General features: G+C 43.0%; 2 long non-coding RNA genes across 5 annotated transcripts; both read right to left on the bottom strand.

Annotated features, from left to right (window-relative positions):
- Nucleotides 1–7,820: 7,820 nt before the first annotated feature.
- Nucleotides 7,821–8,460, bottom strand: LOC125553921 (uncharacterized). The gene is made up of 2 exons (XR_007304264.2): nt 8,215–8,460; nt 7,821–8,119 (listed from the first exon to the last, which is right to left on the bottom strand). It is a non-coding gene; the product is annotated as an uncharacterized LOC125553921 (long non-coding RNA).
- Nucleotides 8,461–17,937: 9,477 nt separating this feature from the next.
- Nucleotides 17,938–21,628, bottom strand: LOC125551997 (uncharacterized). Of its 4 annotated transcripts, none has more exons than XR_015601318.1 (6): nt 21,313–21,628; nt 20,585–21,238; nt 19,042–19,500; nt 18,589–18,829; nt 18,406–18,499; nt 17,938–18,319 (listed from the first exon to the last, which is right to left on the bottom strand). It is a non-coding gene; the product is annotated as an uncharacterized LOC125551997 (long non-coding RNA). The 4 variants fall into 4 exon arrangements; XR_015601315.1 differs by having other exon boundaries at nt 17,938–18,499; nt 19,042–19,296; nt 19,405–19,500; XR_015601317.1 differs by having other exon boundaries at nt 17,938–18,499; nt 19,405–19,500.
- Nucleotides 21,629–23,559: the final 1,931 nt, after the last annotated feature.

Here is a 23,559-nt window from a genome sequence, read left to right as displayed (position 1 = left end):
ATTGGATATAGTCTTGATGATCTTAAGGGCATTAGTCCCACTCTATGTGAGCACAAAATTAAATTGGAGAAAGATGTTAAACTAGTTGTTGATCATCAACGATGGTTAAATCCTAAGATGAAAGAAGTGGTAAGAAATGAAATACTAAAGCTTCTGGAGGCAGGTATAATTTATCCTATTGCTGATAGTCAATGGGTAAGCCATGTTCATTGTGTCCCTAAGAAGGGAGGTATTACTATTGTTCCTAATGATAAGTATGAATTGATTCCTCAAAGAATTGTTACAGGTTATAGAATGGTAATTGATTTCCACAAATTAAATAAAGCTACTAGAAAAGATCATTACCCTGTGCCTTTTATTGATCAAATGCTAGAAAGATTATCCAAACATACACATTTTTGCTTTCTAGATGGTTATTCTGGTTTCTCTCAAATACGTGTGTCAAAAGACGATGAAGAGAAAACCACTTTTACTTGCCCTTTCAGTACCTTTGCTTATAGACGTATGCCTTTTGGTTTACGCAATGCACCTGCTACCTTTCAAAGATGTATGACTGCCATATTCTCTGATTTTTGTGAAAAGATTGTTGAGGTTTTCATGGATGATTTCTCCGTTTATGGAACTTCTTTTGATGATTGCTTAAGCAACCTTGATCGAGTTTTGCAGAGATGTGAAGAAACTAATCTTGTATTGAATTGGGAGAAGTGCCACTTTATGGTTAATGAAGGTATTGTCTGGCGGCATAAAATTTCTGAAACAGGTATTGAAGTTGATAATGCTAAAGTAGATGTTATTGAAAAGATGTCGTGTCCTAAAGATATCAAAGGTATAAGAAGTTTCCTTGGTCATGTTGGTTTCTATAGAAGGTTTATTAAAGACTTCTCTAAAATTTCCATGCCTCTCACTAATCTCTTGCAAAAAAGATGTTCCTTTTGTTTTTGATGATGATTGTGTAGAAACATTTGAAATACTTAAGAAAGTCTTGATTTCCGCACCTATTGTTCAGCCACGTAATTGGAATCTACCCTTTGAAATTATGTGTGATGCTAGTGATTATGCTGTTGGGGCAGTTCTAGGACAAAGAGTTGATAAGAAATTAAATGTTATTTAGTATGCTAGTAAAACTCTAGACAGTGCCTAGAGAAATTAAGCTACCACCGAAAAAGAATTTTTAGTTGTTGTATTTGCATGTGACAAGTTCAGACCTTCTATTGTTGATTCCAAAGTAACTGTTCACACTGATCATGCTGCTATTAAATACCTTATAGAAAAGAAAGATTCTAAACCTAGACTTATTAGATGGCTTCTCTTGCTACAAGAATTTTATTTGCATATTATTGATAGAAAGGGAGCTGAGAACCCCATTGCGGACAACTTGTCTAGGTTAGAGAATGTTCTTGATGACCCACTGCCTATTGATGATAGCTTTCCTGATGAACAATTAAATGTCATAAATGCCTCTCATAATACTCCATGGTATGTTGGTTATCCTAATTACATTTTTGCTAAATTTATACCACCTAGTTTTACATACCAGCAAAAGAAAAAGTTTTTCTATGATTTACGACATTACTTTTGGGATGACCCACACCTTTATAAAGAAGCAGTAGATGGTGTTATTAGACGTTGTGTACCTGAGCATGAACGTGAACAAATCCTACGCAAGTGCCACCTCGAGTCTTACGGAGGACACCACGCTGGAGATAGAACTGCACATAAGGTATTGCAATCCGGTTTCTACTGGCCTACTCTCTTTAAGGATGCGCATAAGTTTTGTCTTGTCTTGTGATCAATTTCAAAGAATTGGTAATATTAGTAGACGTCAGGAAATGCCTATGAACTATTCACTTATTATTGAACCATTTGATGTTTGGGGCTTTGATTATATGGGACCTTTTCCTTCCTCTAATGGGTATACCCATATTTTAGTTGCTGTTGATTACCTTACTAAGTGGGTAGAAGCTATTCCAACTAGTAGTGTTGATCATAACACTTCTATTAAGATGCTTAAACAAGTTATTTTTCCAAGGTTTGGAGTCCCTAGATATTTAATGACTGATTGTGGTTCACACTTTATTCATGGTGCTTTTCGTAAAATGCTTGCTAAGTATGATGTTAATCATAGAATTGCATCTCCTTATCATCCTCAATCTAGTGGTCAAGTAGAATTGAGCAATAGAGAGATTAAATTAATTTTGCAAAATACTGTTAATAGATCTATAAAGAATTGGTCTAAGAAACTTGATGATGCATTATGGGCTTATAGAACTGCTTATAAGAATCCTATGGGTATGTCTCCATATAAAATGGTTTATGGAAAAAGCATGCCACTTACCTCTTGAGCTAGAACATAAGGCATATTGGGCTATTAAAGAGCTCAATTATGATTTCAAACTTGCCGGTGAGAAGTGGTTATTTGACATTAGCTCATTTGATGAATGGAGAACCCAAGCCTATGAGAATGCCACGTTGTTTAAAAAAAGTTAAAAGATGGCATGACAAGAGGATACAAAAGCGTGAGTTTAATATAGGTGGTTATGTTTTGCTATACAACTCTCGTTTAAGATTTTTTGCAGGAAAGCTTCTCTCCAAATGGGAAGGTCCTTATATTATCGAGGAGGTCTATCGTTCTGGTGCCATAAAAAAAAACAACGCCGAAGGCACGAATCCAAAGGTGGTAAACGGACAAAGAATCAAACATTATATCTCAGGTACTCCCATAAATGTTGAGACCAATATAATTAATACCGTAACACCGGATGAGTACATAAGGGACACTTTCTAGAATGTTTCAGACTCCGAAAAGGAATAGGTATGCGGTATGGCAAGTAAACCGACTCCAAAACGTTTCCAATGATAATTTTTCTCTGTTTTGGAATATTTAAAAAATAGGAAAATTAAAAGTAGTCCAAAACAGACACGAGGCGTCTACAAGGGTGGAGGGCGTGCCCCCCGTCCTTGTGGCCACCTCGTGTGCCTTCCGGACTCTGTTTTCTTGCACGATACTTCTTTTGGTTGGTAAAAATTCATTATATAATCTCTTGAAGGTTTTGACCACCGTACCATGCAAAAATCTCATGTTTTTGTTTCGAGCTGTTTTTCCCGACAGATCTAGATCGCCATGACGTCCCCAAGCGCCCGCAAGGACAAGTTTTTTGAGAAGGTCATCAACCCCTACCTCGCGGAGGTGCTGCGGCACCCTCAAGCCATTGAGTTGCGTGAGGGGGTGCTGCAAACCCGTGATGTTGAGGGGCCGAAGAAGACCGAAAGCTGCTACCTCTTGAGCATTGCGTTGGTTTTCCCTTGAAGAGAAAAGGGTGATGCAGCAAAGTAGCGTAAGTATTTCCCTCAGTTTTTGAGAACCAAGGTATCAATCCAGTAGGAGACTACACGCAAGTCCCTCGTACCTACACAAACAAATAAGAACCTCGCAACCAACGCGATAAAGGGGTTGTCAATCCCTTCACGGTCACTTACGAGAGTGAGATCTGATAGAGATAATGATAATAAGATAAATATTTTTGGTATTTTTATGATATAGATTGAAAGTAAAGATTGCAAAATAAACGGCGCCAGCAATAGCTAGTTGACGGAAGATTAATATAATAGAGAATAGACCTCGGGGCCATAGGTTTCACTAGTGGCTTCGCTCAAGATAACATAAGTATTACGGTGGGTGAACAAATTACTGTCGAGCAATTGATAGAAAAGTGCATAATTATGAGAATATCTAGGCATGATCATGTATACAGGCATCACGTCCGCGACAAGTAGACCGAAACGATTCTGCATATACTACTATTACTCCACACATCGACCGCTATCCAGCATGCATCTAGAGTATTAAGTTCATAAGAACAGAGTAACGCATTAGGCAAGATGACATGATGTAGAGGGATAAACTCAAGCAATATGATATAAACCCCATCTTTTTATCCTCGATGGCAACAATACAATACGTGCCTTGCTGCCCCTGCTGTCACTGGGAAAGGACACTGCAAGATTGAACCCAAAGCTAAGCACTTCTCCCATTGCAAGAAAGATCAATCTAGTAGGACAAACCAAACTGATAATTCGAAGAGACTTGCAAAGATAACCAATCATACATAAAAGATTTCAGAGAAGAAACAAATATTGTTCATAGATAAACTTGATCATAAACCCACAATTCATCGGATTTCGACAAACACACCGCAAAAAGAGTTACACCAAATAGATCTCCAAGAAGATCGAGGAGAACATTGTATTGAGATCCAAAGAGAGAGAACAAGCCATCTAGCTAATAACTATGGACCCGAAGGTCTAAGGTAAACTACTCACACATCATCGGAGAGGCTATGGTGTTGATGTAGAAGCCCTCCGTGATTGATTCCCCCTCCAGCGGAGCTCCGGAAAGTCTCCAAGATGGGATATCTTGGGTACAGAAGGTTGCGGCGGTGGAAATAGGGTTTCGTGGTGCTCCTGGATGTTTTCAGGGTATATGGATATATATATAGGAGGAAGAAGTAGGTCGGTGGAGCTACGAGGGGCACACGAGGGTGGGGGCGCGCCTCCCTGCCTCGTGGCCTCTCCTCGTTGATTTCTTGACGTCCACTCCAAGTCCCCTGGATCACGTTTGTTCCAAAAATAACTCTCCTGAAGGTTTCATTCCGTTTGATATTCCTTTTCTGTGAAACACTGAAATAGGAGAGAAAAAAACAGCAGTTTGCACTGGGCCTTGGGTTAGTAGGTTAGTACCAAAAATAATATAAAAGTGTATAAATAAGCCCATTAGCATCCAAAACAGATGATATAATAGCATGGAACAATCAAAAATTATAGATACGTTGGAGACATATCAGAAGCGTGGAGACGAGGCTCGAAGCAATGGAGCAACAAGTTTTCAAGTGCCAAGGGATGGTGGAGCATGGAATCAACGCAAACCACATGATGATTGCGGAGTTCACCGACAACCACAAGTTGGATCCCAAGAGCATAAGGAGGCCATCTTCAGGCTTCATGAGAAAATCGAGCATCTCCAAGCCCATATCTATGACCTGCAAAACCAAAACTGTGAGTATGAATATAGATTCAAGAGGATGAGTTTGGCTGCACATTCGAGGATCCCGGAGACTCGTTCATCTTTCTATGATGGTGAACATATGCCTTGGAAGATGGATGACAAGCCTACTTCATCAACAATTCTTTCATCACCACCTCCAAGGAAAGAGATCTAAATACATGGGTATGGACACTCCCCTTGGCAACTGCCAAGCTTGGGGGAGTGCCCCGGTATCGTATCACCATCACATCTTTATCTTTATCATTTTTCTTAGTTCAATCCTTTTGGTTATATCTTGATCTAGTAGAATAAAGTTTTGGTGCGATCTAGCCTTGAGTTTTGCTTTATGTTCCCTCTATGTAATCGAGTTCGTGAGTTATATATAATAAAGAGTAGTTTTGAGTTGAGGGCTTTGATTTTTTGCTATGATCTTGAGGGAATTAAATAAAAGAAAGAACAAAAAGAAATAAAAAGATCATATATTAATCTTATGGAGAGTAATGGCTTCACATATAAAGAGTATGATGAATAAAAGTTGTTGAGAGTTGACAAACATAGTTCTGGTCATTCTTGCAATTAATAGGAAGTAATAAAGAAAGAGAGGCTTCAAATATAAATATACTATCTTGGACATCATTTGTAATTGTGAGCACTCATTAAAATATGACATGCTAAAAAGTTGATGTTCGACAAGGAAGACAACATAATAGATTATGTTTTCTTATATCCGAACAGAAGTTATATTGTCATTGATCATACAACATGTTGAGCTTGTCTTTCCCTCTCATGCTAGCCAAATTCTTTGCACCAAGTAGAGATACTACTTGTGCTTCCAAACATCCCTAAACCCAGTTTTGCCATGAGAGTCCACCATACCTACCTATGGATTGAGTAAGATCCTCCAAATAAGTTTTCATCGGTGCAAGCAATACAAATTTCTCTATAAATATGTATGATCTATTAGTGTGAAGAAAGTAAGCTTTATACAAACTAGTGATATGAAAGAAATAAAAGCGACATACTGCATAATAAAGGTCCTTATCACAAGCGGCAATATAAAGTGGCGTTCTTTTGCATTAAGATTTTGTGCATCCAACCATAAAAGCGCATGACAACTTCTGCTTCCCTCTGCGAAGGACCCATCTTTTACTTTTATCTTCTACCCTTATACAAGAGTCATGGTGATCATCACCTTTCCTTTTTATACTTTTCCCTTTGGCAAGCACTATGTGTTGGAGAGATCCTGATATATATGTATATATATATATATATATATGTATGTATGTATACTAGCAAAAATGCCCGTGCGTTACAACGGAAAAAAAATCACATGCCTTTAGCCCAATATGTATGAATCATGACGCATAGATCCATGTCCTATACTTTAACATGGCACCGTAGCTGTGTTGCCGCTTATCCTTCTTAGGCCCTTTAACAGTCGTGGTCGTGTTGTCCACCTGAATGTTGAACTATCATATATAGTAAATGAGCCCGTGCATTGCTACGGGGCATGCATGCTCTATCTTTAGGATGCACATTCTATGGTTCTATGCCAATTGTGTGTATCATATATCTTTAGGACTCATGTACATTAGGCGTCATCGTCGACCTTTTTAACCTTCGAATTACTCCTTCCTCCACTCTACATCTCTGTCTCTCTTTATGTTTGGCGTCATTTCGCAATGACTCTCTCTCATGTATATTCAGCAAAAATAAACTATTAATACTTGTAATAATTATTAACAGTCTAGAAAATACATTATGTTTCAGACGGATTGATCATGATGTTTATCAAGCTGTTAATAATTTCTTCCTCATACACACTTTTTGGGTAGTTGATGTATTTCGCATGAGTAATAATTATTTTTGCTAGACTGTTAACAAATTGATAGTCATATTCAGCAACAAACTTGTAGGTCAATACCTATAAAACATAAGCTATTTCAAATATGATGCTTGGAATAGCTTGATAAAAGTTGGAAGAGCACAATGTGACTAAACAGGCTAACATGGATTGGCATGTGACTGAAAGATCAATCTCCACTGATCCGAACAGAACACCAACAAATGTACCCATGAACTGCCCGCACAGGTGTGATAGCAGAGACCTCAAAGAGCTTCCTGTTTCTTTCCTTGAAATTACAACTCCCGACTATTTAATTATTTATTTACAATAAGCAAGTGAATAGATAAGCAAAACAGAGGGATAACAACTATACAATCTTACTATGAAATAACCAGTAATGTTTTCCAGATCACAAAAATCAAATATTGAACAGTTATGAAAAACTAACAAAGTTATGGCTGATTTATATTGAACAGTTGGCTCTTTGAAGTGCAGCTCTTGGTCAGTTTAGCAACTGAACATGGATTGAGCAAATCTATCATCTTTTTTTAATCTACTTTAGCTTACTATTTGTAATGAATATAGCTCACCTGAATTTAACACTACATGGAAACTAAACTGAGCGAGACTCTATGTGTAAAGCGTACCCGATGCCTTGAGCTCTGGAATGGTACTGCATAAATGTAGAAACACAAATGTCAGACATAAACTGGTTGATCTTTAATCAAGCAACAACTGATAAAATCAGGCCATTTGCAAGTTGTAAACATATAGGCAGAGCCGCGCAAGCATATTTCCGAATGATATATATTGAAGCCATGTCGCCGGAATAATCTATCAACTTCTATTTCACCTGGCTCGGTTTGGCTTCAGTGTAGATCATATTGTAAGCTTGGAACATCAGGTACACTTGTTTAAGGTGCATATCCGACATCAGATACACATGCTTCTTCATTTTCATTTTCTAAATAGAGGTAAGAGTTTGACCAGAAAATTAAAATGTGTCTCAGTCTGTTGTACGCATAACATCAAACAGGTTGTGGGTGGATGCTCATGAATAGCAAAAGATGGTTCACACTAAAGAAAGAACCGAGAAAGTACTTTCCCATTACAAATCCATGTACATGAGAGAGAGGGGCGCATGCTAGCAGCTAGCTAGTTGTCGCTGCTTCTTGCTGCTCCTCCTTGATGCTAGTCACCGCTCCTGCTATCCTACCTCAAAGCTCAAACACCTACGCATGTAGCCAAAGAAGAATCAGAGAGATAAGTTGACAAAATAAGGGCAGAGAGCATGGGGACAACAGGAGAGGATGCGTCGTTAAGCCACCATCACCCCGAGCGCCGTCAACAGGTCGCACACACAATCAAGCTTGGTCGGGAGGAGCAGGAGGTCCACGCGTCCCCATCCAGCCTGCGGCACATCAAACATGGGTTGCAGACGGGGTGTTGTGGAGGAGCTCGGCCAGGAGGAGAATGATGTCTGCGCCCGGCAGCGCCAGTATCCATCCATCCGGCGTTCAAGTTCTGTTTGCCGTGCCCATCCTCTCCTCTATGCTGCACCCAGGAAAGTGGAGCTCTCATCTAAGCAATGAAAAAAATAGCGCGCTACAGCAAAATAGCGGCAACCTAAAAATATGCTATTAGCATGCTATATCGCGCTATAGCGTGCTATTGGCGAGATGTTGTACACCGATATATTTAGCGAGGCAATTCTCAATATGCTATAGCGTGCTATTTTTTCAGTGCATCTAAGCTGCACCCAGGAAAGGGGTGGATCCGGATCGAGCACACACACATAGAGGAGGAGGATCGAGAGGCGATGACTCGTGGGAGTTGGTCGGCCGATGGAGAGGAGCGGCGGCGGCAGAGGAGAAGGAGAGAGAGGAGTTAGGGAAGGTGCAACGCTGGTGGTGGAAAGCTGCAGGGGCTTGGGGCACATCGGGTAAGGGTGGGCGCGGCGGCGGGCAGGGGCGGCGCGGAACGAAAGGGCGGGGGCGGCGCGCGGCGGATGGGTGGGGGCCGGCGGGGGCGGCGCGTGATGGATGGACGGAGACCGGTGGTGGCGGCGCCCTGGAGGTGGTGATGGGCGGCAAGGTCGTGGGTCGTTCGGGTGGTTGTTTTTCTTTTCTGTCCCTGTACCGGTTCGCATAGACTTGAAAATTAGGATTGCGGGTATAATTAACAAAAAAAACAGGGACTTCATTGAAAAAAGCCATGACGGTGAACCCGGAGACTCAATCCGTGCTTTATTATTACTAGCACAAGGGCCCGTGCGTTGCAACGGGAAAAAAAATGCCTCAATCTTAAAAAGATGGTTCAAGTCCCCACACAGGTATACGCCCACCATTTGAACACAGCGGAGAAGCACTAATAGCATAAACCGTGAATATGAAATATTAATCAAGCTTAGTTTCCCTGTTCAAGTTTAATAGTGCCAAAAAAAGTTACAAAGGCATGCATTGTTTTGTACATGGATTGATAGCTATAGAGTATCTACTGCTAGTGTGGATTTTCTAGCTTGAATTGTACCCTTCTTGCATAGAATAAGAGATTTTTACTATGCCAAATCTCATTTCATGACATTAATAACAAATTTTCAAAATTTAAAACACTATCCTACTGTATGAATTTTAAATTAAATTGATGGAATCTAACAGGCTAATATTTCTTTTAGGTGAGACCCTATATTCATTTTTTTTCTTATGAATATTCAAAATCTCATTGTTAGTTTATTTAATTTTCTAAAATGAAGTTTTATTTTTTATATGATCTTCCTTGGTCATTGTACCTGAAATATGACTATGTTTGTAGGAAATATAAAACAAAAACTTAAATGTGTAGTTTATTTTATTTTATTTAGAAATATGAGCATACATGTTTTGATTGTTTGCACCTGATTATATTTTTGGAAAGATGTTTTGATTGTTTACACATAATATTATTTTTTGGTAATAAAAAAAGCCTCAAATGTGTAGTTAATTTTGTCATCCGCATGAGGCAATTTTTTAAGCGTGTGTGAGTTTTATACAGTTTTTTGGTGTGTGTTTGCCTCGGCTTCCATCGCAATCAGCATATGTCCATGCCGGGATCCCGCTACTTCCACCACACGCCGTCGTGCTGCTGAATCTCCATCAACTTCTTCTCCCTCCTTACTGGATCAAGAAGGAGGAGACGTCTCCGCTCCGTACGTGTGTTGAACGCGGAGGTGCCGTCCGTTCGGCGCTAGGATCATTGGTGATTTGGATCACGACGAGTACGACTCCATCAACCCCGTTCTCTTAAACGCTTCCGCTTAGCGATCTTCAAGGGTATGAAGATGCACTCCCTCTCTCTCGTTGCTAGATGACTCCATAGATTGATCTTGGTGATGCGTAGAAAATTTTAAATTTCTGCTACGATCCTCAACATTATGCATAGCCTGTAAATCCATTTTAATTGTAGTTGACACCGCAATGATATTTCTTTGGCCAGTGCTAGGCGCCATCCGGATGTAGGAAGAAAAAAAACAGAAAAACAGGGTCCGCATTCTGATCCGTCTCCCTGTAACTGTTAATCGCTATCCACTTTACACACTTGTTGTTTCACATTTATCCTCATGCGCCTCGTCGATGCACCTAGCTCGCCGACACCGACGACCACTGCTATAACCCCTGTCGCAGTCGGCTCGCCGTTACCCGCCACGGGCATGGTAATTTCTTGGGACTTGGGAGTCTAGATTTTCATTTTGGCGAAATAATAATCAGTTTTATGTCGGTTTTATCTTGTGAAGAGCAAGCAACGTATAGTTTGTACTAAACATTTTGACATTCAGCATATATGTACTACAGTTTGCAACCAATCTCATTTTAATTCGGTATTTTATTTGGTGATTAAAACATTTAGTACCGGTGCATAAAACCTGAGCTTTTGTAGGAAAAGAAGGCTAGCGTAGTATGGGCCTGCTAATTCCCATCAACCAGACGTGCAGCAAGCTTGGAACCACGCGGCACATGAATCGGACGATTGCGTGTGGTATCGTGACGCAGACGAGCCTCGGTGCCCTTGGTCATCCGCGCGCCGTTTCTCAACTCCGGTCCCTCCCCAGCCGGTGATCTGCACCAGCAGTAGCACGACCCTGCCGGTGTGCACCTCACCCCTTGTGACCCGGTCTCCTCTCTTCCCTCCTATCTTTCCTCACCTTTTCAGGATGCTCATTGATTCCTTCTTTGACCAACTCTTTCAACGCTGCTTTTTGCCGTCAACTCATAAACATATTTAAACTGGTGAGATTGAGTACAAGAAGACGATGTGGGACTATCTATTAACCAGAACCTTCTCCCTTTTCACAAGTTTAACAAACACCGGCAGAAATCGTAGCGGACAGAGAAAAAACATAGTCGGGCCGAATCCTGCAGAACTGGGCTACACAGGAAGCATGCGAGGAATAGCAAAACGTGCACCGGGTGAGGATTAGCAGGCAGTGCTCACATTGGGCCAAAAGGCTGTGGATCTGGGCGTTCACGCGGACGGGGCTAGGCCAGGGCGCCTGGGGCAGGCCCATGCGCACGAAGCATGGGGCGGCTGGCGAGCGAGTGCCTCGCTCGTTCCCGAGCGAAACGACACCAGGCGGCAGCGATGTGGTTCCCAAATTAGTACCACCTCGCGTATATGATTTAAATTAAACTGAAAGCATAAATTCATACGAAGAAAGCGTATTGTGACGGTGAACCCACTGAGTCAATCCGTACTTTATTATTAGGGATAGACTAGCAAAAGGACCCGTGCGTTGCAACGGGATAAAAGTATTACTTATTCTTGTCCTCATTGTTGACGGTGGCATGATGTCCATCTAATCGCAATGGGTGTGAACATTGCTCAATCCAAGGCGATCAGCTCGGCCATGACACGACACACATGTCACAAAGCCACGCCGGAGCAATGGAATGTTTAAAACTTTAAAATTCTAACCTCATCGAACTTGACATGGGGGCAGCCCTGCAAGGGATACTCCTTGCACCACCCCTCACATTTCTACTTGTTTTTACTTCTAGTGTTGATAGTAGGCATTAGGAGGATATCTTCATTAAGTCCCCGAATTGCGACACAAAATATGATCGATTATAAAATTCAGCACACACACAATAGAGGGAAACTATCAGTATACACAGGATACACACAATAGAGGGATACTTCCGAGTAGTTAATCTCATGCAGAAACATATTATTGTAGTCAAAATTCATCGAGGTTGAGCATTGGGAGTTCTTTCTAATTGCAAAAGGAATTGGAAACAAATTGTTGGTTTTAGCAAAACCATGAATAAGTTGGTGGACACATGATAAAAGAATACATGATTTAGTTCTTCCGGACATTATACATCAGAATTATACCATGAATAATTTGTATATACACAAAAGAATTTGTCTCATTGAAGACAGCTTTTGCTCCATTCATCACTATGGGCAGCACATATATAAGCATTGGTATTTCGATCAAATTGCAAAAGAAATTGGAAGCAAATTGTTGGTTATAGCAAAACCATGAATAAGTTGGTGGACACGTGATATAAAAAAATGAATCATTTTGTTCTTGATAACATTATACATGAGAATTATATCATGAATGGTTTGTATGTACACAAATGAACTGTCTCCTTGAAGACAATCAAGTTCTGAATTCTAACTGCGAAGTTATCACTTGGCTGCAATTTGGTCCCGGTTTAAGGTACGCCGGTCAGTCTAGACGATTTAAGAGAAAATGAAGGGTTCGATTGGGTCATTTTTTTGACCGGACACTGATCGGACCGGGCATGCGTTTCGAACGTTTAGGGACGAAATAGGGTCCGGCTGTACTTCTCTTAGTATCTCTAACTCTAATGCAGCTTCTCGGTCCTTGGGATCCCTTACCCTATTAAAAACAATCTTGTGTGTCACTTGGTGTGGGTACGGGTGCTAGTGCTATGGAGAGGAGAGAGGTCGTATGTGGATGGGGATCAGTGGAAAGAAAATGACTAGACCAGGAGAGATGAGGTAGCGGTGCGTGGGACCCCCAGTCTGCTGGATTAGATCAATTCCCCATCGAGAGACCTGCAAACAGCTACACAGCGCAGCCCTTTTCTCTCCCAGATCCCACTGCTCCCGAGAGCGCTTCCTCGCACCCTCGTCCACGAAGAAGCAGGCAGCCTCCCAGTCGCTCCTCTCCGGCAGCTCGAACCCGAGTGGGTCGAGCCAGCCAGCCCCGCTGGCGATCTACAGCAACAGCAGTAGGACCCCGCCAGTGAGCCGGTTCTTCCCCGCTTCTCCCTCCCAATTCTAGCACCGGTCTCATCTCTCTCCTCACCCTCTCTATTCTGTATCGAACAGGAAAACTCAGAACAACAACAATGGCGCCGCAACCATAGAGTTTAGAACTGCCACCGTCACGCCCGCGTCCAGTCGCCGGAACCTGCGCACCGACACCTGCCGTTGTGACCCAGCATGCCCGCGTCGGCGGTATCTCCAGCACTGGCCTCGACCGCCTCCCTCTCTTCGAGAACCCCGATGATTCGGACTGCCCAGAAGCATCCGTCACCTGCCCGCTTCATCCTCGAGTTCCTCCTCTGCCGTCGTCCGATCTGGCCCGCCTAGTCGCTGTCCTGTGCTCCGGATCCGGCCAGCAGCCTCCTCCGACCCCTCCTCCTTTGCCGTCTCCGACCCTCCTCCTTTGCCGTCATCCGCTCTGGCTCGCTTCGGATCCGGCCAGCAGGCTCACGCCTCTGCCCCCTCCTCACGCGAGGGATAAACATAACAAAAGATTTTTAGGAAAAAATACTTTATTAGTACCACCTTGGATAAAAAATTAATATAATATGAGTGAACGGATCAAAAAACGGAGAAACGCACCGTGCTTTATTAGAAAAAAAAATGTTTGTGCGTTGCAACTGGAGAAAAATCACATACTCATGCTTTAGGGAGCAAACACCCTTGCTATAAACCAGGTGAAAATATAGCTAAATGGAATGATGAAGATGTAAGGTCACCACGGCCTTCAATGACTGGCGGCGACTGCCCGACACGGCCGTCTATGAAGATGTAAGGTCACCCCAGGCACCAAACCAACCTTCTACACATCCTCACGAGACGATGGCCTAACACCCGCTCGAGTGTTGCTATCGCCGCCATCGTCAACCCACACACCATCCTCCTGCTAGCACCAGGTACAGATGATAATTGAAACTGTAGGTATATCCAAATATTTTCATGTGTTGCAATAGAGAAAAATATTTCTTTGGCATTATTTTTTATGATTATTCCAATAGATTGACTTAAAAAATAATGCAACCATGGATGTTATTTTTCTCTTAATGCATTCTTTCCTCAACATACATTCATAATACTATCAAGTAAGCCCTCGAAAAATAATAAATAACAAAATAATAATACTATCATGTATGCCACGTGGTGATTCCACATTTTACTTCACTTCCCATTTTTAACCATACTTCATGTAGGCTTTTTGATTAATCCGAATAGTCACTTTGGAGCATGGGCACATTGTAGTCGTTTTTAGAAACATGTTTTTATCCAAAAAGTAAAAAAAATGTAGTATATTTGTGTGAATTTTCATCAAAATTCGTGTTTGTATGTGAAAGATTAAAAGGAAGACAACTACATGCAAAAAAACAATTTATTTTTCGCTGGATTTTTGTCTTTTTTTACTTTTAATAAAATTTGGCATGTACTTGGATTTTCATATTTTTCAGGTTTATTATCTCCTTCAATTTTTTGGTGGCGACGTTGTCTAGTCACGCACATACATTTGTTCCTACTTTTATGGATGTACAGATGCATTTTTCCTAGCAAATATTGGGCGTACACATACACTTTTTCAAACCAGCTACCAAATTTTTTTTTGAGAATATTCAAACCAGCTACCAATGCAGCACCATCCCAGGCCGTGCCCACAATCACGTTTTATTAGAGAATCCAATCAGCTTTAATTAAGAGCCATGCATGAGGTGGCTACGCGGCTGGGCCAGGGAGGCTAGGCTTGGGCGCGAGCGCTGTGCTGGGCCTTGGAGGGTCACGCGGCCCACCACACGAGCGGCAGGCTTGGTCGACGTTCTCCTCGAACAAGGGCATAGGCAGGAGGTGGCTTGCGGCGGCGCTGGAGGCAAACTCCGACGAGGACGGCAAGGGGCGGTGCAGATCTAGCGTGGGAGTGGTGGGGATGGGTTTCCCGCAGCCGGATCTCGCCGGATCCGAGCACGGACAACTCGTGGCGGCGGCTGTGGAGCTCCTGGCGTCCTGAAGAGAGAGAGATGTGAGGAAGAGAGCAGAAGGAAGGGAGAGAGAGATGCGCTGCTCATCTGCTGGTCCGGCGAGGGTCTGGTCGCCGGCGGCGAGGCGAGGTGGAGGAGGTCTGGCCGGGGCGGTCGGGCGCAGGAGGGAGCTCGAGGGGTAGCTTAGGGAAGCGACGGCGTACTGGCGCAGCTCGTCCCGAATTAGCAGTACAAAGCGTTTTTTTTTACTTATTTATTGTGGTTATGTAATTTGGTAGCGGTTTTTTTAGTACCACCTCGAGTATATGCTTTAAATTCAAACTGAAAGTGTAAATTCACAAGAAGAAGCGTATTGTGACGGTGAACCCACGGAGTCAACCCGTGCTTTATTATTAGGGATAGATTATTATTATTATTACTAACACAAATGCCCGTGCGTTGCAACGGGAGAAAGAAAATCCTCGGACCCTTTTACAAAATGAACCCAATGTGTAGAACACAAGATTGAATCTGGTTGTGCAGATGTGGTAGCGATAAAAGATCTCAAGTGTAGATGTTTGCCCCCTTGTCTTCGCGGACTTGAAGCTTACACATAAATTTGAGTTCACATACATGTTGTTTATCCTCAATTCTCCATGGGTAGAAGTGCTTAAGCGGTAAGTTTTGATAAATTTACATACTACAAAAAAATTGGGTGCAATAACATCAGAGGGGAAATTCAGTAATTAGTATCTGAAAAATTAGTGACATGCATAAGTGAAGTTTGTTTACTTGATGTTTCGTACGTATACATATAATAGCTGGTTACTTTATTTATAAAGTAGGGTAAAAGCCTATTTCAAGAGATACGTATCGTAGCCATATATAGTATTGCGTTTGCCTTGAACACTAAATTCAGTCTTTCAAAAAAAATTCTGTAGCCATAGTGAAGCCTTCTGGCATGTGCATGAACCAAACACTACATTAGCTTCCCTTTGAATTATGAAGGCACCAACTACAAGTTATGTAAGTGTATGGAAACCAATCATCAAAGCTGCAAAAATAAAAATGCATCAGAAACAGAAACCAATGTAGGAGAAAAGCACTGGCATCATCACGGTCATGCTCATGACCAAAACACACGAAAGATTGGCTGGCTAGAAGCCGTCGACAGCATCACGCACATAGAGCGTGCCGGCTGGCCGTTCCAGCCTATGCATAACACGCAGGCAACATCACCACGACACCTAATCCGCCGGCCCGCCTAAATCACGGCCACTGCACGCGTTGGCTGCCCTGCTGCTACGTAACCTGGTTGTTGCTGTCGCAAGCGCTGGCTCCCACCATCGCGCATGCACCCAGCTGCTTGACGCCTCCTCTGGCCGGCCGCGTCGTGCACTGGCTGTCGCCCGCCAGATGCCACCTCCGCTGGGCCGACAACACTGCTCCTCCCAGTCCCCGGCGAGCACCCCTACCTTGCCGTCTTCTCCTTCCATCCTCCATCAGGAGCCTGACCGCAAGGCTTGTCGCCTCGTCAGCCACGCCTTCGCGCGCCTGTGCGCTGAAGCTCAGGAAAAAAATTCGTAAGGCGAGCGGCGCAAACTTGGTGGCTATCGGGATCACTCTTAGCCGGCGCATGGAGTCTCCTCTCGGCGGCTCTCCTCTGCCCTACCTGCTCGGAGTCCATCGTTTTTGTCAATCTGAAATTTAGTTGAGTTGTTGGATGCTCTTGGTAGGTGAGAGGGAAGATCCATGGAGGGAGATTACAGAGAAAGGCTGAGAAAAGAGAAGAATAGAAGCAGGGAAAGCAGAGGAAAGGATGAGATCTTAATCTTGAACTTGGTGTCGGATGCCGTGGGCCTAGTTGGGGCGCAAATGGTAGAAGATCGAGCCGCCGAGGAGGAATTTGCGCCGAGTCCTTGCTCGGCGCCGCCGCATCGTCAGGTCGTGGCATCTTTGATGCGGATCCCTGTGCCCTGGCTCCCGACTGCTCGCCCGCCTAAGGCGATGATCTTGGCTCTCCGCCAGCGCTCCTTCGTGGCCTCTCTCGGGTTGACCTTGATTTTACCCTCTTTCTCAATCCGATCTCTCTATTTGAGAAATGAATTTGATCCCGGGTTTGATTCCACGTCGGGGAGGACATACAGGATCACCTTTACCTGGACTCCTCGAAGAAATTAAAGAGGGATGGAAGCTTCAAGAGAGTTCGAGCACCATCTCCAGCACCGCCCGCTTCGATGCCAACCACCGTCGGTCCCTGCATCATGCCAGACGATCTCGGCGCTGACCAAGCGCTCAATCTAGAAGCCCACGCGCTCGCCCGTGGGTAATTTTCAGAATTAGTACCATCTTGTTTATATTACAATTTTGTTTATATTAATCGTAAAAGCGTATTATGACATGAGAAAAAGCGTATTATGACGGTGAATCCACGGAGTCAACCCGTGCTTTATTATTAGGGAGAGATTAGGGAAAGATTTCCCTGAGACATCTTATGGAGGGTTTCACCAATAATATAAGGGAACGTTCCAATTTGTAGACTGGGCGCGTTCGTTCCCTGCTGCTGCAGTCAGTCATGATGGATCACTATGACTCCATCAATTAGCTAGCTAGGTGCTGCTAATGGTACGACATGATCAGACTTTAAGCTAAATAAACCAATGATATACGTTGTTTTTAGATAGTTGCGTCCAGCCAGATGAGACCAGAAGAGGAGACCAGAAGTTGCGTCCAGCATGCTATTAGTACCGCCTCGTTTATATTACGATTTTATCTATACAAATCATAAAAGCGTATTATGACATGAGAAGAAAGCGTATTGTGACGGTGAACCCACAGAGTCAATCCGTACTTTATTATTAGGAAAAGACTGGCAAAAAGGCCCGTGTGTTGCAACGGAAGAAAAAGAGACTTAACATCATAAGTAAGCATAACTCGAGGCCCCTTAGCAGACTTGCACGTACTAAATATGCAATACTTGGCAGGGAGGTAACGTTGACAATTCCCTACTAACGCTGATAGTAAACTATAATATATGGATCCTAGAGGTCAAGGAAATGAGCAGTTATTTTTCCCCTGTTTATGTGCTCTGACCGTGGTACTGCCGTTGTTGAAGGCATACATGTGGGCCCCGCTGTCGACAACCGCTATGGTATAAGCTCTGGCCATGATGCAGACCCTGCCACTGTCGAAGCTCTCCACCGCTGACGGATCAATCTTCATGGCGCATCATTCATGTCCAATTCTGACACAAAGTGCGTGAAGTGAACAACACGAGAAATGAAATAGCTTCCCAAACTCACCAGAGTTCTCAGAGATATCTTCTTTTCCTTTTCAAGATCAAATTCAAAGAAGCCTTCATTGGCTGGTGTGTATAGTCCTGGTCTCAATGAAGAACTGTGCAAAGAAAAGAAAATAATTCTCTTTACTCTTCAGACATTTTTAGATATAAATAAAGCATTAAGGAAAAAACCATAAGCATTAACCTTCTTAGATCAGAGCACATGAGTATCATGTAGTTCTGCTCTGACTTGTAACCCAGAAGTGAACAACAGTGTGCTCCTCCATGTTGTCAGAGGTTAGGACAATAAGTCCTAATGGCCGTATGCCGCCCTGAACTGATGCACCCGCTTCCCGGCAGTGCTTCTCCACATCCAAAAGTCAAGAAGGATCGAAAGGAACGGCGATGTCGATTGATGTCAGTTCAAAATCTATCTCGACATCAACCTATTTCAAGAGAACGACGTGTCGGATTATTAGCATGCTCTGAAAAATATACAAAACACCTAAGCATGCCAGTCCTTTTGTTACCAAATATGTAAAATTTTATATAATTACTAACTTCAGAAGACCCTACATCTTTTGCTGGCCTGAAACTTTTTGAGGTAATTTTTTTGTTTGAATGACCAAGGCAAGCCTGTTTGTGTAAAGGAAAGTACCTGAAAACTGTCAGCTCCCTTAATCTCAAATAGACCTCCCTTCTTCAGCTTACAAGAGCAGACAACTAAATAACCCATTTACATAATCTAAAAAACTTTAAGCTAGCAGTCCTGTGATCACAAGTCTATTATACGCACATAGATGTGGACCAAATTTCATCGGCTAGAAGCAATATATCATGTAAATGTAGAATAAAGTGATCGAAGGTCAGAGAACCATGATATCCATCTGCCAGGAGATTGAGAGCATACAGGCTGATGAACACATCAACATTTGGCGAATTAGTCTCACTCCTTTTCAGTTTTGACGACAAAATAAGAGGAAGAGGAAGAAAGGTCCCAGTCTGAATATATGAAACTTACAGTCTCCACGTCGGTATCATCCAGCATCATTGGTGCAAGGTCCGAGAGCCGAACCTCCTTGGCCTCCACCTGAGTTGGATTGGACGCCTTTGCCACCTGCACGCGCATACACAGAAGAGACATGAAAACCAGACCAAATCACTTTTTTATTTATTGCATGGATGGCAGGGCAATTCTGAATATGAAGTGACTCCGGACACTTAATTCTATTGAACCATCAAAAGAGATGCCACACTTTAGTTTCTACAAAAGGCCCCTAGTCAACATATTAACATCACGGGCAATGTTTTTGAATGGCTGAAACGTTACAGTTTGGCAAAGAATTCTGAATTATAGCTGCCTGAAACCGACATGTTTCAGTGAACATCTCAAACTTGCTGGACTTGATGCCTAAGATCGTTTATAAATTCAGGTTCAAAACTGTCGCATCTTAAGAGCGTTTTCTGTAGTTTTTCACTGTGCAATTATTTAGTATATTGTCAACTGAAAATAGGTGCATGAAACAGACATGTTTCTGTTTTCAACACGAATTGGTTCATTCAGATGCCCTGCCCAATATCAGTGAATAACTAAAAAGAAAAAAAATAAGCTCCTACATTCAGCAATATAAAGCTAGCATAGTTATGGCCTGCAGCCCATTGATGTTAGCCTGGCTAAATTACAGATTTATTTGAGTAATAAAAAGAAGAGCACAAAAAGGAATAACAAATTCACTTAAATTTGTTAGTCAAGTCAAAACCTGCGGGAACCTGAATTTTTTTCCAGTTAAAATATATTTAGGTGCATAAGAGATACTAAAACTGTGAATTGTATAGGGTAATCTGTCTTACGAATCACCCCGGGAAAAAAGTCTTAAGATTACTTGCCAACACAAGAAATAACCCTTGTGGCTATGTCCTAGTACATCATAATTCAGATCACAAGAAAAGATGGTCCAGGCCGTTCCCCTCAGAAACTCTAAACTGACTTGCATGTAGCAATCACAGAGACTACTAAATCAGTCTACAAACTTGAGTTTACAAAAATTTGCTGGTGTACTAACCATCCTCCATCAGTTTTCTCATGCTTTATAAATTAAGTAGTGTCCCTAATTTCAGTCTGGCTACAGAACAGAATCGGAGACAAGAGACAGGGGACAAACAGGGGATTTCATCCAGTGAATATGAAGGCGATACATTACCTCTGGTGTAGCCGAGGCATGCGAAATTGGACGGTTGGACAGATGGTCTTGTTCCTCCGGCGAACTCGGCACTTCCTCCTCCGACGAACTCGACGGCGACATTGCACGTTGCGTCAAAAAAAGCAATTTGGACGGGCTTTGATGGAGCTTATGGTCCAAGGACGCAATCTGATGGAGATTTTGGCCGAGGACCGCTCCTTCTTATAGCAAACAACTCAAATCCGGGTCGGGCACTCCATTGCTTGGTGTTCGAGAAGGACACGGCCTCCTATTGTCCATCCAAATCACGACACGGGAATAGCTCGTCCGAGATTGATAAGGATACGGAGGAGGCCGGAGAGGATTGGCGGCGGCGGACAGGTCACAGCGAAGCGCGCCCGCGGCCGGCGTACCCACCAGAAAATGTTTCCCGTTCTACCCTCCATCAAGCGCAGCAAGGTTGGCCGTTCGGCGACAAGGGCACCGGCGATGAACCTCTCCTGCTCCACCACCCATGAACCTCTCCTGCTCCGCTGGCACCTCCCCTGAACTTCTCCTGCTCCTCCCGCCGCGCGGCGCCTGAACCTCTGCTGCTCCACCCGCCACGCCGCGCCTGAACATCTTCTCCGTTTCCAACCAGCTTGCTCTTCTCGTCCTCGCGCACCTGCTTGAATCCTGACGAGGAATGAGACGGACGGTGAGCGGCAAGCAGGCCACGAGAGAGGGGGCGGCGAGGAAGAGGGGTGTACTGAAGCTGGTGGCGGCTGCCGGCAGGAGGTGGCCGTGGCGGCGGCGGAGGCCGGAGGACGCGAGCCTCGTCGCGTCCGCTCGCAGGGCCATGCCCTTCCTTCCTTGGCAGAGCGAGACGGGGGGAGAATGGGAGCACGGGAGCGTCCCCCTCCCTGGCGCTCCTTCTTCTCCTCCGCGGCTCACCGCCGCCGTGGGGCCTCCTGCCGGCGCCCCGACACGGGAGCGACTCTGCCACGCAGAGCACTCACCTCCTTATCTTGTGCGCCGAGGCTGTGCTCCTGTGCTTCTCTCTTTTTAGTCAACCGCTCGCCCGTGCGTCGAAGGATTGCTTGCTCGTCTATTTTCCTTTTTACCCAGGCCCAAGCGACCAAGCCCGTGAGCGAAATAACGTTCTAATAAGGAATTTTGACAAAAATCTTTAGTGCGTACCCCAAATTAGTACCACCTTGTTTATATTATGATTTTGTAAAAGCGTATTATGACATGAAAAGAAAACGTATTGTGACGATGAACCCACAGAGTCAATCTGTGCTTTATTATTAGGGAGAGACTAGCAAAAAAATTCGTGTGTTGCAACGGGAGAAAAGAGCCACCTGTCATTTATTCATATGTAAGAAGTGGTCTAGGGCCTGGATATGCTAATTTATATTCAGAATGGAACCCATTTAAAAGAAAGTGATTTATTCCCTTTTAACTTCATGCTTCAGAGACAACAAAATTGCAAAGATGATCTATAAGCTGCTAGAAGAAATACTCACTATGAAGTTCATTTGTAAGTTCTATATGCAAGGAAATGTACTCTTCCATTGCAAGACAAGCAATAAGGCTTTAAGTAATAGCATACCTATAGTGCATACACTCTGTTGTATGTTCTTCCTGTGTTCCAAAATTCAACTCACGCAAGCAAGAAGTATTTCACTACCTTACTCCAGTAGTTCAGTGCATACATTTGTTGCTCGTTGTGATTGCAACGTGAACAGAGTAACAAAATTGTCAGTTCAGCGCATGGATGGATTAATGGAAAAACACTATTACATTGGCATGCATAGGTGTTCTGAAACTGTAAAAAAATAGCATCTACATCTGCGCATACACAAGGAACAATTGCAGAGAAAATAAAAATTGAACCAGTCAAGGTTTTGATAATCATTAAAAAACTTGAGTTCACAGGAAACCAATTTAGTCGCTTGAGCCTCACCAACTCCTAATAAAGGCAAAATACAGAGGCTTGCTTGAGCCTATGCCAACATACAAGGCTGATTTATTGATCCAGTAATCGGATAATACTAAAATCAAGAGCAATAATAGAGAAGGTGTTCCAGTAATTATTAATAATAATCCTTTGTTTGAAAACTTTGCACAAGACTTTCTAACTATTGGTGCAACCAATTGACTCATGCCCATACACCTGTCATGTATCAACATATAGGACTGTCTGCTACATATGAATGCTTGCCAATTCTTTAGGTCACAACAAGCAACTAAAGGATAATACAAAAAATCACAAATAGTCTTTGTTCTTCATGATGGAGGTATTTTGATAATCATGATAAAGAGGAAGCTTGAGTTTACAGGAAAACAATTGGCTATCATGATCGAGGGGCACAACTAAAACAGCTAGTAACCAAACAAATAGAACATCTTTTGATGGTGAAATTATAGAAAAAATAGTAGATAATTTTATATGCATCAATCTACAGAAGGCACTGAACCATGTACCATGGATGGAGAACAGGCGGACAGAATTCCGGCGAAGTCGAACGGCGAGATTCTAGCGAAGTCGGCAAAACGACGACAACAATGTCGAGCATGGGAAGCAATCGAATAGGGGTTTCGGCCGGGGGAGTCAAGGCGTTCTTATAGCCAAGGCGATGCAAAGTAGTTTTTGTACTTTAATTTCCTGCTTGCAGTATTTTTTTTTGACGAGATGCTTGCAGATATTGCTGTCAATCTATCCCCATAGCTCCCCTTGCGCCATCTTATGAAGGTCCAAGTATCAAGTCCTGGCAACATATAATCTGTCTATATATGCATCGAATCACATGAAACAGAAAGGGCATCACACAGCTAGCTTCAACAACAACAAAGGGCTGCAAGACTCATAGAATAAATATCTTCACAGGATGTAATGCTTAGATTAGCATGCATTAGCTGATGGATTAGCAGAAACTCTTCACTGTGAATCACTAAGCTTTATCCATGATTTTTGTTTTCCAACCGTGCTTCACCAATGAAATTCAGATTTA

This window comes from Triticum urartu, chromosome 4A, assembly GCF_056163025.1.
Source record: "Triticum urartu cultivar PI428250 chromosome 4A, HENAU_Tu73, whole genome shotgun sequence".
Classification (NCBI taxonomy): domain Eukaryota; kingdom Viridiplantae; phylum Streptophyta; class Magnoliopsida; order Poales; family Poaceae; genus Triticum; species Triticum urartu.
The sequence above is the reverse complement of the archived record's forward strand: the minus strand, read 5'-3'. Positions and strand labels throughout refer to the sequence as shown.